This window comes from Lygodium microphyllum, chromosome 21 (genome assembly GCF_053477565.2).
Source record: "Lygodium microphyllum isolate KBCC chromosome 21, Lygodium_microphyllum_v1.1.10, whole genome shotgun sequence".
NCBI lineage: Eukaryota > Viridiplantae > Streptophyta > Polypodiopsida > Schizaeales > Lygodiaceae > Lygodium > Lygodium microphyllum.
Genome location: NC_141155.1, coordinates 95,919,385 through 95,934,395, shown reverse-complemented (window position 1 = coordinate 95,934,395; position 15,011 = coordinate 95,919,385).

Sequence of the window (15,011 nt, the reverse complement as noted above, 5' to 3'; positions counted from 1 at the left end):
CTGTTCATCCTGAGTTTGTTTGCAGGTTGAAGAAAGCCTTGTATGGCTTGAAGCAAGCACCTAAAGCATGGTCTGACAAGATAGGACAGTATCTTGTCACTATTGGCTTTCAGATTTCCAAGGCAGATTTCTCACTTTATGTGAGAAAAACAGAGAAAGGTATTATGCTACTTGCCATTTATGTTGATGATTTGATTATGACAGGTGACAGTGATGAAGACATCCTTCATGTGAAAATGCTATTGAAGCAGAAGTTTGAGATGAAGGATTTGGGAGAGCTGCGTTATTTCTTGGGCATTGAGGTGATTAGATCACCAAGTGGGATACAGCTCTTGCAGAGGCAGTATGGATTGGACATGCTGTCCAAATATGGGATGACAGGATGTAAGCCTATTTCAGTTTCTTTGGAGCAGAATGTGAAGCTGAGCACAGATGTAGGTGAGCTTCTAGAAGACCCTACTATGTACAGCACATAGTAGGAAGTTTGATTTATATGACTATTACCAGGCCAGATTTGAGCTATGCTGTTGGATTGGTAAGTCAGTTTATGCAGACTCCAAGGAAACCACATTTGGATGCGGCTAGACACATACTCAGGTATGTGAAGTCCACATTGCAGTATGGACTATTTTATGAGGCTGGGGTTCAGATACAGTTGCATGGATACACTGATGCTGATTGGGCTGGTAGTATTTCTGATAGACGATCTACCAGTGGATATGTGTTCTCTTTTGGGAGTGCTGCAGTCACTTGGAGTAGCAAGAAATAGCCTACAGTTGCCTTGTCGAGCACAGAGGCTGAGTACAGGGGTGCAGCAATGGCTGCATGTGAGGTAGCTTGGTTGCATAAGCTACTTTATGATATGCATCAGTCTACAGATGGGCCAGTTGTCATTTATTGTGACAACATGAGTAGTATACACTTGGCAAATAACCCAGTCTATCATGCTAGAACAAAGCACATTGAGGTGCATTATCACTATGTGCGAGAGAGGGTTTTACTAGGTCTTATTGATCTAGTTTATGTCAGCACAGAGGATTAGGTAGCTGACATATTCACGAAGGCATTGGGCGCAGAGAAGCTGCGCAAGTTCAGAGACCTGCTTGGTGTGCAGGAATTGGGATTGAGCTCGAGGGGGAGTGTTGAGATATCGAGCTCCACTCGTGATACGCCAGGGTGACCGTTGTGTATTTATGTCACCGACTTGTCAGTTGCAGATGCGGTTGGTACACCGCCCCTGAATAATAGCTACATGATAGCTATCCTTATCTACTCTAGTTCGTGGCTCAGTTAGTTGAGTTTGGTTTGAGACCCATATATAGGGTTCTTCTATTTCTTTGTACTAGAGTTCTTTTGGCTTACACAACTAAGAAGAGGAAAATTGTTTTCAGCCTCCACCCTTGTGTGTATTCCCCCATTGTGCAAGCAAGAAAGCTACAAGTGAGACTCCTTTCTTCTCTCCCACAATCTTGACATCTATTTCGAGAAATCTAGATGGACCTCATCGAATTGTTGCTCTAGCTCCTTCAAGTAACACTTTGACCCACTACATATCGAATAGTATCATGGAGAGGCTACGATAATCCACCGTAACAATACTTTGCGAGTTCCCAAAATACTCCATCTCATCTATAACTCTGTTTGGATTCGTTGCTCGTCGTCAGCTCTCCTGCTTGAACCTTGCCTTGATACCACATTCCATTGTGGAGCGTATTTTGTCAATATGCTCTACGCGAAAATGCCGTCTGTGTGACTAGCTGCACTATATATTTTGTACTGTACATTGAAACACTCAAATTAGTTGTCGCATATAAAATATAGATACAAAAAATCCTAAACACGTCATCACCTTTGGACTACATCCCCTCGAGAATTCCCACTCCTCCATTGAGACCTCCGCCCCTTCGTGAGACGCTGCGGTCAAAGCTCCATGCAATCATCGTGTTGACATGAACCGCGGCATATCCTCCACCCTCGAGATATCAAATCAGTCAGTCTATTATTGTTCTTCAGCGACCATAGCATTTTGTTGTCTGGATCCACCATTGGTAGCCATTGTGAAATATGCACTAGCGCCTCAGAAACCAACTAACCTTCAGCCATGCTACCTTCTGGCCGAGCTTGTTGTCGCACAAAGCCTTTCAGGGTTTTCATGAAGTGCTCCAAGAAGAACATCCATCATGTATGGACAAGTCTCCAGCAATCTTCACTTCATCTACAAGATGCACAAGAAGGTGGATTTGTATCATGAGCATGTTGGTAGGCTGGTATTTCTCAAAGAGACAAAATGTTTCCACTACTCCCCGCCTTGCAGATTCAATAGAGGACATCTTAATCTCCTTTTATGAGATCCAGTGCACCAAAGTCGACAACCTATAAATGGCCCCATGTATTTCTAGAGTAAGGCATCCTGTGATCACGATCGATAGTACAAACTGCCACAAGTGAGAAAGCATTATGAACAATGGCTACACTCCAAATAGCAAAATGTGCATGTCAATTATAATCCATTCGTAGTACAAACTTGACATATCTTATGTCAGTCATGGGATTTTAGCCCTGATAATTGGTCGTCTTTAGAAAATGCAAACCTGAGAGAACCTATCATAGCAGTCGGAGTGCGGATAGACTTGACTACTTGCTTCACAATGCACTCTTCTTTAGTGGACAAAACCCAAGGAGCGCGACGTAGCTGCACGCGATTTCAACACTTGACTGTGGCCAAAGCGCTTGTATCTTTCCTATCTCCTTCCAATCCATCCGTGCCCCTATAGTGTCTCTCTTTCCTGTGACGTGGTCCCATAGCAAGCTGCCCACATTCTTGAAAATATGCATGGGATCCAACAAGTGGTTAATCTGTAAGTGGGTCCAATATGGCAAGTCGTAGAAAACTGAGAACCGTCACATTCCATTTGGATGTGACTCCACGTGGACCATTTTCAACTCATACCAGCTTGCGGAATTCATATGTGTTGGAGGTTGTCCAAGAAAACCTTCCTTGAGTTCATGACCCTCTGGCAAGAAAGCGGCATGTCCTTGATATACCATCTTCTTCATGGTACTTAGACTCCGAATGTACAATGGACATGTACTTAGACTCCCAATGGACATGTCCTTGATATACCATCTTCACAATGAGAACGGAAGCCTATTTACTTGAGCACTCTCCGAATCCCGAAAAGTCATGCATCATCCCTATGAGAATGGCTCGAATATTGGCGGATTGTCGACCATCGCGCTTGCTCATATCTTGCACGGTGGCCCCCTCCTCCCACAAAATCTTAAGCTCATCGACTAATGGATGAAGATACACGTCCATATTTTTGACTTTGTGGCAGTCGGGGATGAGTAAGCTAAGGATGAGATGTCCTTTCTTCGTAGAAAGCCATGGAGGGATATTGTAGTTGACAAGGACTATAGGCCACACACTGTAAGAAGTTGAGCGCAGACCGAATGGGTTCACGCCATCCATTGCAAGACCAAGACGAAGATTCCTTGGCTCTTGGGCAAGTCTTGGGAAGGTAGAGTCAATGTGGCTCCATGCACGTAAATCCGCTAATATTTGTTGAACTCCATCTATGGACCTATTCTGTGCATGCCACATTGTGAAGCTCGCCATGCCAGACGTATGAAACATGTGGCTTATGTGGGGGATAAGCGGAAAGTGTCTAAGAACTTTTTGAGGGATGGTTTGTCCTTGCAAGTCCTGTCGATACGTGTGAGAACCACACTTTGGACATGTCTCCATAGTCTCATATTCTCCTCGAAACAGTATGAAATCATTGATACATGCATGGATGCTGTTGTAGTCCATTCCAAGCTTTCGTAAAACATATCATGCATCATCACGAGAGTTAAGCATGGTATTTGCAGGTGGTAATATATAATATTTTAGTAACCTGAAAAAAATCATAAAACATATTGAAAAAGCACAAATGTTTTTAATGATAGTGCCGAAAAGAAATCAACAAAGCATACGTACAAGGTACCTGAACAACTCGGTGACACTAGCATCACTCCACCCGTATTTTGCTTGCACACTTGTGCAAGCAGTATCTTCAGGCAAGATACTTGGCACCCATCATATAATGGTATGGATGCTTCCTCTTTAAGCGGATCAGAAGTCTTGACATCCATGGGAATCAATGCATCGATCATTGCCTCCATCTCAGGCTCCAAGATTGTAGGTAGTTTTGGAAGGCTGTTTGTCTCCTCTAGTATTGATGGTATAGATTGGGTAGTACCTTCCAAGTGGTGGATTGGCTAAGGCACTCCATCCATCACATGCCCACGAACTCTTCTAATTGGCTACAAAGGGTGCACTCCTCCTTGGGACGAGACATCACCTCCTTGGATAGAAAATTTACCAGCCACACCCAATCTTCTTGTATATGGTATTCAATTAGCTTGCGAGTACAATGCATGATTGATATTAACTTTTCTTATTGTTTGCTGATAATCCAAGATCGCTTGATCAATGATCTCAGACTCGTGGAAGCATCGTATGTGTTCTACAGACAATCGACGTTTTCGTCTAATTGCCAGCTTGCATTGAGAGCAAGGACATGGGACACGTTGATTAAGATACGCCTTGCGATCTTGAACAACAAGACCTTCATCATTTTTCATTTTGTCTACGTTATGACAAACAATTTGTTTTCTTATCACTCTTTTTTTCTTTCTTAAATTGTTTGAGAATGGATTTTTTCTCTTGTAACTGAGCAAAAGTTAACGTATGTAAAGTCTCCACCCACCACCCACAAATTAACATATATATGTCAAAGTGTTTCCTGTCTCATGGTGTTGCACCGGACCTCGCCACCACTCTCTATTTTTTATCCATTCATTACCTCCTCTCCTTCCATCTCTCTCTCTTGTTTTCTTTCATTATTATGTCTTATGTTTATTCCCTCTCTCTCCTTCCTTCTACTTTTTTCTCTTCCTTCCCCTCTCTCATTTTCGTTAACGATCACGGCTATGACCAAGATGAAGACCACGACCATGACTACGACCACGACCACGACCACAACCACAACCACGACCACGACCACGACCACGACGACCACGACCATGACCATGACTACGACTATGACTATGAGTACGACCACGACTATGACCATGACTACGACCATGACCACGACCACGACCATGACCACGACTACAACTATGACTATGACTACGACGACCACGACCACGACCATGACCACGACCACGACCACGACTATGACAACCACGACCGCGACTACGACTACGACTATGACCATGACGACGACCATGACCATGACCACGAATACGACTATGACTACAACAACCACGACCACGACTACAACTCCGACTGTGACCACGACCACGACTACCACTACCACTACCACTACCACTACCACTACCATTACCACTACCACTACCACTACCACTACCACTACCACTACCACTACCATGACTACGACAATGACTATGACCACCACATCTACCACTACCACTACCACTACCATGACTACAACCACTATAATAAACAAGAAAAGAAGAAGAAAAAAAAAAAACAACAACAACAACTACTACTACTACTATAACAATAAACAAGAAAAGAAGAAAAAACCACTACTACTACTACTACAAAAAAAAACTAAACAACAATAAACAAGAAAAGAAAAAAAAACTACTACTACTACTACAACAAACAACAACAATTAATTTCCTTTTCTCTCTTCCTCTCCCTCTCTCATTTCCTCTCCCTCCCTCACCCTCTCCCTCTCTTTCTCTCTTTCCCTATCAGGTTTAATGTTTTTTCTCTCTTTTTCTCTCTCCTCTCCCTCTCTTATTTTTTTCTCTCTCCTCTCCCTCTCTCATTTCCTTTTCCCTCTTTCTCTCCCTCTCTCATTTCCTCTCCCTCCCTCACCTTCTCCCTCTCTTTCTCTCTTTCTCTATTATGTTTAGTGTATTTTCTCTCTCCTCTCTCTCTCTCTCATTTCCTTTTCTCTCTTCCTCTCCCTCTCTCATTTCCTCTCGCTGCCTCACCCTCTCCCTCTCTTTCTCTCTTTCCCTATTAGGTTTAATGTTTTTTCTCTCTTTTTCTCTCTCCTCTCCCTCTCTCATTTTTTCTCTCTCCTCCCCCTCTCTCATTTTCTTTTCTCTCTTTCTCTCCGTCTCTCGTTTCCTCTCCCTCCCTCACCCTCTCCGTCTCTTTCTCTCTTTCCCTATTAGGTTTAATGTTTTTTCTCTCTTTTTCTCGCTCCTCTCTCTCATTTTTTCTCTCTCCTTGTCCTCTCTCATTTCATTTTCTCTCCTTCTCTCCCTCTCTCTTTTCCTCTCCCTCCCTCACCCTCTCCCTCTCTTTCTCTCTTTCCTTATTATGTATATGGGTTTTTTTTGTCTTTTTCTTTCTCCTCTCCCTCTCTCATTTCCTTTTCTCTCTTTCTCTCCCTCTCTCGTATACGTTCCCTCCCTCACCCTCTCCCTCTCTATCTCTCTTTCCGTATCAGGTTTAATATATTTTTCTCTCTTTTTATCTCTCCTCTCCCTCTCTCATTTTTCTTCTCTCTTTCTCTCATTTTTTTCTCTCTCTCTCCCTCTCTCATTTCCTCTCCCTCCCTCACCCTCACCCTCTCTTTCTCTTTTTTCCTATTACATTTAATGTTTTTTCTCTCTCCTCTCCCTCTTTTATTTCCTTTTCTCTCTTCCTCTGCCTCTCTCACTCGCTCTCCCTACCTCACCCTCTCCCTCTCTTTCCCTATTAGGTTTAATGTTTTTTTCTCTCTTTTTCTCTCTCCTCTCCCTCTCTCATTTCCTTTCTCTCTTTCTCTCCCTCTCTCATTTTCTCTCCCTCCCTTACCCTCACCCTCTCTTTCTCTCTTTCCCTATTAAGTTTAATTTTTTTTCTCTCTTTTTCTCTCTCCTCTCCCTCTCTCATTTCCTTTTCTCTCTTCCTCTCCCTCCCTCACCCTCAGCCTCTCCCTCTCTTTCTCTCTTTCCCTATTATGTTTAACATCTTTTCTCTCTTTTTCTCTCTCCTCTCCTCTCATTTTTTCTCTCTCCTCTCCCTCTCTCATTTCCTTTTGCTCTCTTCCTCTCCCTCTCTCATTTCGTCTCCCTCCCTCACCCTCTCCCTCTCTTTCTCTCTTCCCCTATTATGTTTAATGTTTTTTCTCTCTTTTTGTCTCTCCTCTCCCTCTCTCATTTCCTCTCCCTCCCTTGCCCTCACCCTCTCCCTCTCTTTCTCTCTTTCCCTATTATGTTTAACATCTTTTCTCTCTTTTTCTCTCTCCTCTCCTTCTCTCATTTTTTTCTCTCTCCTCTCCCTCTCTCATTTCCTTTTGCTCTGTTCCTCTCCCTCTCTCATTTCTCTTCCCTCACCCTCTCCCTCTCTTTCTCTCTTTCCCTATTATGTTTAATGTTTTTTCTCTCTTTTCCTCTCCCTCCCCCTCTCTTTCTCTCTCCCTCCCTCTCCCTCTCTTTCTTTCTCCCTCCCTCTCCCTCTCCCTCTCCCTCTCTCATTTCCTCTCCCTCCCGCTCTCTTTCTCTCTCCCTCTCCCATTTCCTTCCTCTCTCATTTCCTCTCCCTCACTCTCCCTCTTTCTCTCTCATTTCCTCTCCCTCTCTCAATACACACGAATTATACCAAAAACAAGTAAAAGAGAGAGAGAAAACTCCCTCTCCCTTTCTCATTTTCTCTCCCTCCCCATCTCCCTCTCCCTCTTTTTCTCTCTCTCTCTCCCTCTCTCATTTCCTCTCCCTCCCTCTTCCTCTCCCTCTCTTTCTCTCTCATTTCCTCTCCCTCTCTCAATACACATAAATTATACCAAAAACAAGTGAGAGAGAGAGAATACAAAAGCAAAGCAAGAATGGACAATGCACTCACTATAAAGGCTCGAAGAAGGGTTTGGTGGCTCCTCTTCGTGACAGCGACTCCTCTTCGCCCTCCGTACACTTCCTCCTCTTTTTCGCGAACGACGGCGGTGGTGGCGATGGCGGTGAGAGGCCTTCTTTCTCTCTTTCTCTCCCTCTCAGCAAGATGCTCGCTCTCCCTCTCCCTCTCTCTTTTGTGAATGCACGAGAAATGACATGCTTGGGTTTTAGCCCGCGTTTTTTTCCTCTGTGTAGCATCGCTATTTGCGTCACTATTACGACACAAATAGTGACGCTGCTATTTCTTGTCACTAATAATGGGCGTTGCTATACCCTCATATCCTTATAGTGGGTGTCTCTATCAATTTTACTCAACAACAACAAATCCAAATGTTACAACAACAATAACAAAGGCAAGACGAAGAGAAGATTGACTCCACATCTATCAAGGCCCTAGAAGAAGTTGGGTGAGGATTAAAATAATTTAATGGTCAAAATGTCTCTATTTTCATTCACTTGTATGTTGAGTAAATATTCTTATTTGATGTACCACAATATGCATGGAGTCATTATTTTGCCAGACTAGCCAAGTACATCTTCAAGAGAGAATCCATGGTCTTTTTCAGCGAGATGCAAATTGGGCTGCATTTAAAAAATCCCTACGTAAAGAATTCTTCTTAGAAGACTTTGGCCTTATACAAAGAAAAGTTTCACTAATTGGGTTGAGAAACCCAACAAAGGATTAGCTGCAATAGCTCTATATCATGAGTTTGAAAGTAAATTTGGACAACTTGATGTTGAAGACCAACAAAGTATGGAAGGTCAGAAGATTGAATTATTCCTTATGGCTCCAGATCCCATCCTGCAAGAGAAGCTTGTTGATTGCCTAGAGGATGCTACCTCCACAGGAGTCAAAATTGCATGGACAGATGTTACTGATGCAGTTAACATGATTGCTCGAAGAGAGAGAATGCAATTAAGATTGGGCTCTACATAAACTTCAACAACTCCATTGATGGAGCACGTTCCACCTCCAAAAACCCCTATCTCTTTGACTAATCAACCAACTCTTTCTTCTTCTATTCCTTCTAAAAATGATGTCATGGATGAAGTCATTAAAAGCATATGAGGTCTTTATTTTAATCTTACATAAATTAGTTTCAAAGTAGAGAAGTTGGATGTCAAAGTTGAATAACGAGGACGATCGTTAGCTCAAAGACCCATGAGAGAAGGCTATAAGAGAAGTTGCATTTGGTGTGACAGCCAACAACATGACAAGAGGGAATGTACTCCCTTTCGTGAGGCTGAAGCACAGAAGCTCATCTTTTGGAAAGACGGAAAAATCCATGCATCTGAAATTGGTCTTTCACTGGAGCAAAATTTTGGCAATGGTGGAATGAAGAAAAGATTAGAAGATTTAGTTGTAAAGAATGCCTACGCATCAATTGATGGGGCTACCTATGGGCTACAAATTGAGCCAACTAAATCTAATTTGAAAGCATGTAAAGTTGATGTGCAATCTAAAGTATGGATATAGACATTAGATCAAATAGAAGGTGGCAAAGCACCCAAAGTTGATTTTACTAATGCCAATCAGTGCATTCAAGGGATAACTAGTTGGGAAGAACAAGTAGATTATTTCGAGGGATAACTAGTTGGGAAGAACTGGTAGATTCTTTCTCCACCTTTGTACATTTGACTGAAGTCAATCATTAAGAAGACTTGGTAGAAGTAAAGAGAAGAAGATCCTAGTCCTTCTTCTTCTGGCCCTCCAAAATGGGTAATTAGAAGAACACCTAAACAACCAAAGCCTACTGAAAATACAAACCCAGATCAACAGATGGAAGATGCGTCACAATTCAAGAAGGCCAAAGGAAAAAATAAAGGCAAGAAACCAGGCTACAAATTGCAGTCTGATATAGAAATTGCAACCAATCTCAAAGGAGTCCTAGAAGAATGAATTCTTGGAGGTAAAATTAATTTTACCTTAGGAGAAATTCCTGGAATTTCCAAATGTGAATTTCATGATGTAATTATTAATGTAATTTAAAAAAAATACAATATGTTGGTGATGATGCTGAAGAAACAGTGCATGCTTTTTTGCAAACTCTTCGAGTGTTTGTGCACGATGAAGAGAAGCTGAATGCACAAGGAATTCAACTTGAAACAATTAAAGAATTAATTGCAAAAATTGTAGCTAAAGTTAAAGAAAGAATGGATGCAAAAATTGAAGAAGTAAAGGTTGAAAATGTAATGGTTGGTTTATCCAAGCCACTTGAGTAGCCTGCCTCTCAAAAAGAAGGTTGTCTACATGCATGATGAGAAAGAAGCTCAATTCATTCCAAGTAGTCACTACTCTCGTATGCATTGGGCAAGAGCAATAACGGAGACAATTGTCAAAATTGGAGAAAAAGAAACACCATGTATTGCACTCTTAGACCATAGTTCTGAGATAAACATTATGGCTAGGAGTCTCTATGAAAGTGTCGGATAGCCCATAGATGTTGATCCACGCTGGCAAATGAGAGCTGCAAAAAATTCGTTTGGAGAGTTATATGCTAGATGTCCTAATGTGTAGGTAGCTATTGGAGACATAAAAGACAAATTTCACTTCTTTGTTCAAGACTCTTGTAGTTACCCTATCATTCTTGGGTAACCTTACATTTTTGAAGCTCTCTTGGAAACAAAAGCTCTTGATGATGGTTCTTTCTATGCTCGAATCCGAAGCAAAGATAATGCACAAGCTGTCCAATTTCTTACTGTGTGTTAACCATCATCAAAACACAGATCAATTGCGAGAATATCCTTTGCCTCCTAATACCCGAGAAATATACAGCCAACAATATGGGCTGGTATAAGTCTCTTCCAACCATTAATAAAGCTGAAAGAAAATACTTATGTCATGTGAAAAGGGAGCTCAAAATGCATGACATGATGGCTGAAAATGAAGATATTTTAGGCATCTTTTTTGGTTGATTACTACTGACACATTGTTTGAAATGTATACAGCTACACATGCAAAAAATCAGGCTAAAAATGAGTCTAGAGAAGTATGTACATTGGATTTTTATCAAGCAATTTAAGAATTTGTGGAACATGAAGATATTGGTTCTCTCAACAAGGTTGAAACACAAGTGGAAAAAAAATTCAAGACAATGGATAAGAAATTCAAACATGTGGTAGTCCCAATGCCTCCTCAAAGTGAAGGGCTGGCTGATAGGGCAACAAATCAGCCAAGTCTTTGTAACCCTACCAACATTGGTCATAAGTTTACATTGAAAAGTATTAAAGAGCTCAAAATAGGTGATAACTCTTTCATTTTATCAGCTGAAAAACACTCTTTTATGCAAATGCTAATGAAACATGTAAAATTTTTTGCATTTCAGCCAAGTGAAATCGGCTGTGTGGATCCAAATATTGTGGCTCTTATGGTCATTTTTATGGTTCCACATGTGCCTTGGAACCTCAAGCATATTCCTGTTCCAAGTTTGCATTTGCCCAAATTACTGGCACATCTAAATGAAAAGATCAAAATGAAGATTTTAGAACCTTCTTTAGCACCTTACTCAAATCGATTGTTTACTGTGCCCAAGAAAAATGGATCTTTACAATTCATTCAACATCTATGGCCTATTAATTGAGTCACAATCAGAAATGTTAGTTCGGGTCCAATTGTTGACGAGTTTGTTGAAGCTTTCGCAGGTAGAGCAATTTATTCCATGGGTGATCTATATTCAGGATATGACCAATTTTAGCTTTAATTAGAGAGCTGAGACATTACCACAATGAAGCACCTCTTGGATTGGTCCACATGTGGCCTCTACTGCAAGGTGCAACAAATTCCATGGCCCATATGATGAACGCCATGCACAAAGTATTAAGGGACTTTATTCCATAGCTTACTCTTCCTTTTCTTGATGATGTATCTATCAAGGGATGTGAAGTCTATGAAAAGAATGAGGAACTTGACAAACATGGATGCAAGACATTTGTATTTAACCATATTTATGCTTGTGACAAGATTTTAACAAGGCTAGAAGAGGTACAACTTACCCTTTCTATAGCTAAATCAATTTTTGGAGTTGAAGAAGTCCTAGTAGTCAAACATTTGTAAGGCCCCTATAGACGTAAATCTTCACCAATCAAGATAGATTCCATTAGCAAATTGCAAGAAAAATGCATAAATATTTCAGGTGTGAGAAGATTTCTTGGCCCATGTGTATTCTATCTCATATGGATACCATGTTTTGCTCATGGAGCCAAAAATCTTTATCAAATATTAAGAAAAGGCCAAAGATTCTTTTGGAAAAAGAACACACTCTCACTATACGCTGTCGTATTGCTGCGCATTCGAGGTGTGTAAACCACCCAAAAGTTGTGCATGGGATTTGGTACTTTGTACATATTTAGTTGTTGTGATTACATTTATTCTCTGCGTATGAGTATTGATGCTCACATGAAGGGCTTCACTTCAGAAGCTTTTGTTAATAGCACACTTATTAGTATCTATGGTAAATGTGGCGCTTGTAGCCCCTTGGTGGGCAACTCTCTTGTGGATATGTATGGGAAATTTGGCTCCCTTGCGGAAGCGCATCATGTTTTCAACAACTTACCCATTCGTGATGCAGTCTCTTGCCTCATTACAGGCTACTCCGAACATGGTTTTGGTGAGGAAGTGCTCACATGTTTCAAGCTTATGCAACAAGGGGGTGTGTCTGCAGATGCTGTAACTTATGTTCTTTGCTTGAAAGCATGTGGTAGTGTAGGACCACTGCCACAGATCCAGTAACACTTCTTGCCATTTTTCAAGAACTCGGGACTGATGTGAATCTTTATGCCCTTGTTTTTGGTGAATCCGTTCTGAATGATGCGGTTGCGATATCTCTTTACAAGACAGTGGTGAATGTTCGACATCATCCAGCTGCCAAGCACAGTCTTATTGCAGGATTCAGAGGGTCTAAAAAAAGGAAGAAAAGCAAATGGCTATTTTTAAAAAGGGAGCTTTTTGAATCGGAAAGGAGGGAAAAATGGGCAATCGTGGAAGGGAAAAAAAACAACGATGGAAGAATTCTGGAAAAAGCTCTGAGCGCGGACGGAGGCGGAGTCGTATGGAAGAGAAAAGATTGGAGGATTGAAACAGGGGAAGAAGGAGGATAATACGGACGCAGAATTCTGGGGAGGAAGGGAGTCGACACGCAGGAAAAAAAAACTCTGCAATTTGGGGGCACAGGAGAGGATTGGAAGAGAAACAGTGACGAGGAGGAAAAGAGAGGATTGGGGAAGAAAGCGCTGGAAGGCAGAGACAGAGTGCTGAAGTCGTAGGCAAGAGAGAGGATTGAAGGAAAACAGGGACGATAAGGGACAGGGGAGTTTACGCTGAATCAGAGGAAAGAGGAAGGAACGGAGCATAGGAAAACCAGAGAAAGGATTGGAGAAGAAGCCGAAGCCTCATCAGAATATCACGGATGAAAGTAATACAGTTACAAGAGAATCGGCGAGCCTTTCATTACAAAATTACAACTTCTGTGTGATTGGAGCTTCACCTTCTCTGACAACGCCTGGAATACGACGAAGAGAATGACCTGCCTTCTGCAATGAAGGAGGGGCCAAGTTCTGACAAACATTGTTGGAAGCTATGGTCTCTACCGCCAATTACAACAGAGGACATTTGGAGTTGTGTAACGATGATGAAGATGAAAAAGATAACTTTGACATGTTCGGAGAGTGACGAAGAAACGGCCAACTTGCTTGCTACGATGAAGGGGCCGTGACAACGCGGAAGGAACCAGTAAGAAGGCCCTACTGAAGGTCATCATCATCGCACACTGAGGAAGGAAGAACGGTGATGGAGTAAAAGACGTGAACAAAGCCATATTGAAGTTGATGAAGTGATGAGTTCTTTAGAAGAACAAGAAGCTATAGTGACGATGGCGAGCTCGGGCAACGTCGATGGTGGAAAGGAAAAACAAAGATGATGCTGCAGAAGTTGATGTCGAAGCTGTGAAGGCCGAAGAAGGGAGTGCTGAAGTCTAGTAAAAAAAAGAAGAGAGGATTGGAAGAGAAATAGTGGACGAGCACCTTGGAATACTGTGTATGGTAGTGGTGACCAGATAGGATCCATTCCAAACAGAATTATACATGAAGCTGAAAGGGATACCAGATGCCCTTCGTAGGATGATCGCTATGGACAGAACTGAATTCAAAGTTTTTGTACATCTGCAGCTAATGTCTACAGTTTTACTTTCATCTTGACAGTGAAAGCATCATAATGCTCCTCATTGACAAGTGCTAAACGTGTTAAGAAGTGATCTGCCATTGGTCTAAAGTTTTTGAGGTCACATTATGAAACCTGCAAGAATGAGATGAAATGACAGGTTTGGTTTATATACAATGTGAACATAGTATGTCACTCAGAATCGTGGTAACTGTTGGTTATTCTACTGACAGTGGCAGTGATATGTCAGATTGGTTTTTCTCTGAATTTTGTGGCAGTGAATTCATGTGAGGGCATTTCAGTCTTGAGCTAGTTTGATCTGATTAGTGAGTTTGGATCTGCTTATCTCCGAACAAGCACAACACGTATTCTTTACTGATTTCTCTTCTTGCAATATGTTTCTGTTGGGGTTGATTCTGGCACATCTCTGAATCTTGACATGGCTTCTGGACATGGCTTGGACGGTCTTCTCCAAATGGAAGGGATTGAAGCTATTGTGGTGGGAATAGATACTCTGCAGTGAACCCCAATATATATAGCTACTTACATGTAGGCATCTTGGTTGGCACAGGATCTGACTCAAGTATAGCTATTTCCGTCAGTGCTGCATCTTTAAAGTTAAGGATTGTTCTTCTATCCTGAAATTAGTCAAGGTCCTCTGTGGTCTGACTTTACTTTCGACAACCCTTCGACAACGCAAATTAAAGAAGCTGTTTATTTCATCTCCCACTCTCAAAAGGGCTGGTTATTCAAATGGACAACCCATCATCCTTACTATGGATACAAGTCCTATTGCGATAGGATGGGATGTTGGCCAAGAAGATCTTGAAGGTAACAGATCTGCAATTTGTTTAGGAGCAAAGATTCTCAATGAAAATCAAAGAAGGTATGCACAAGTAAAAAGGGAATTGTGGGGAGTTGTAATAGCATTAAAGTGTGATTGTGAATACTTTAT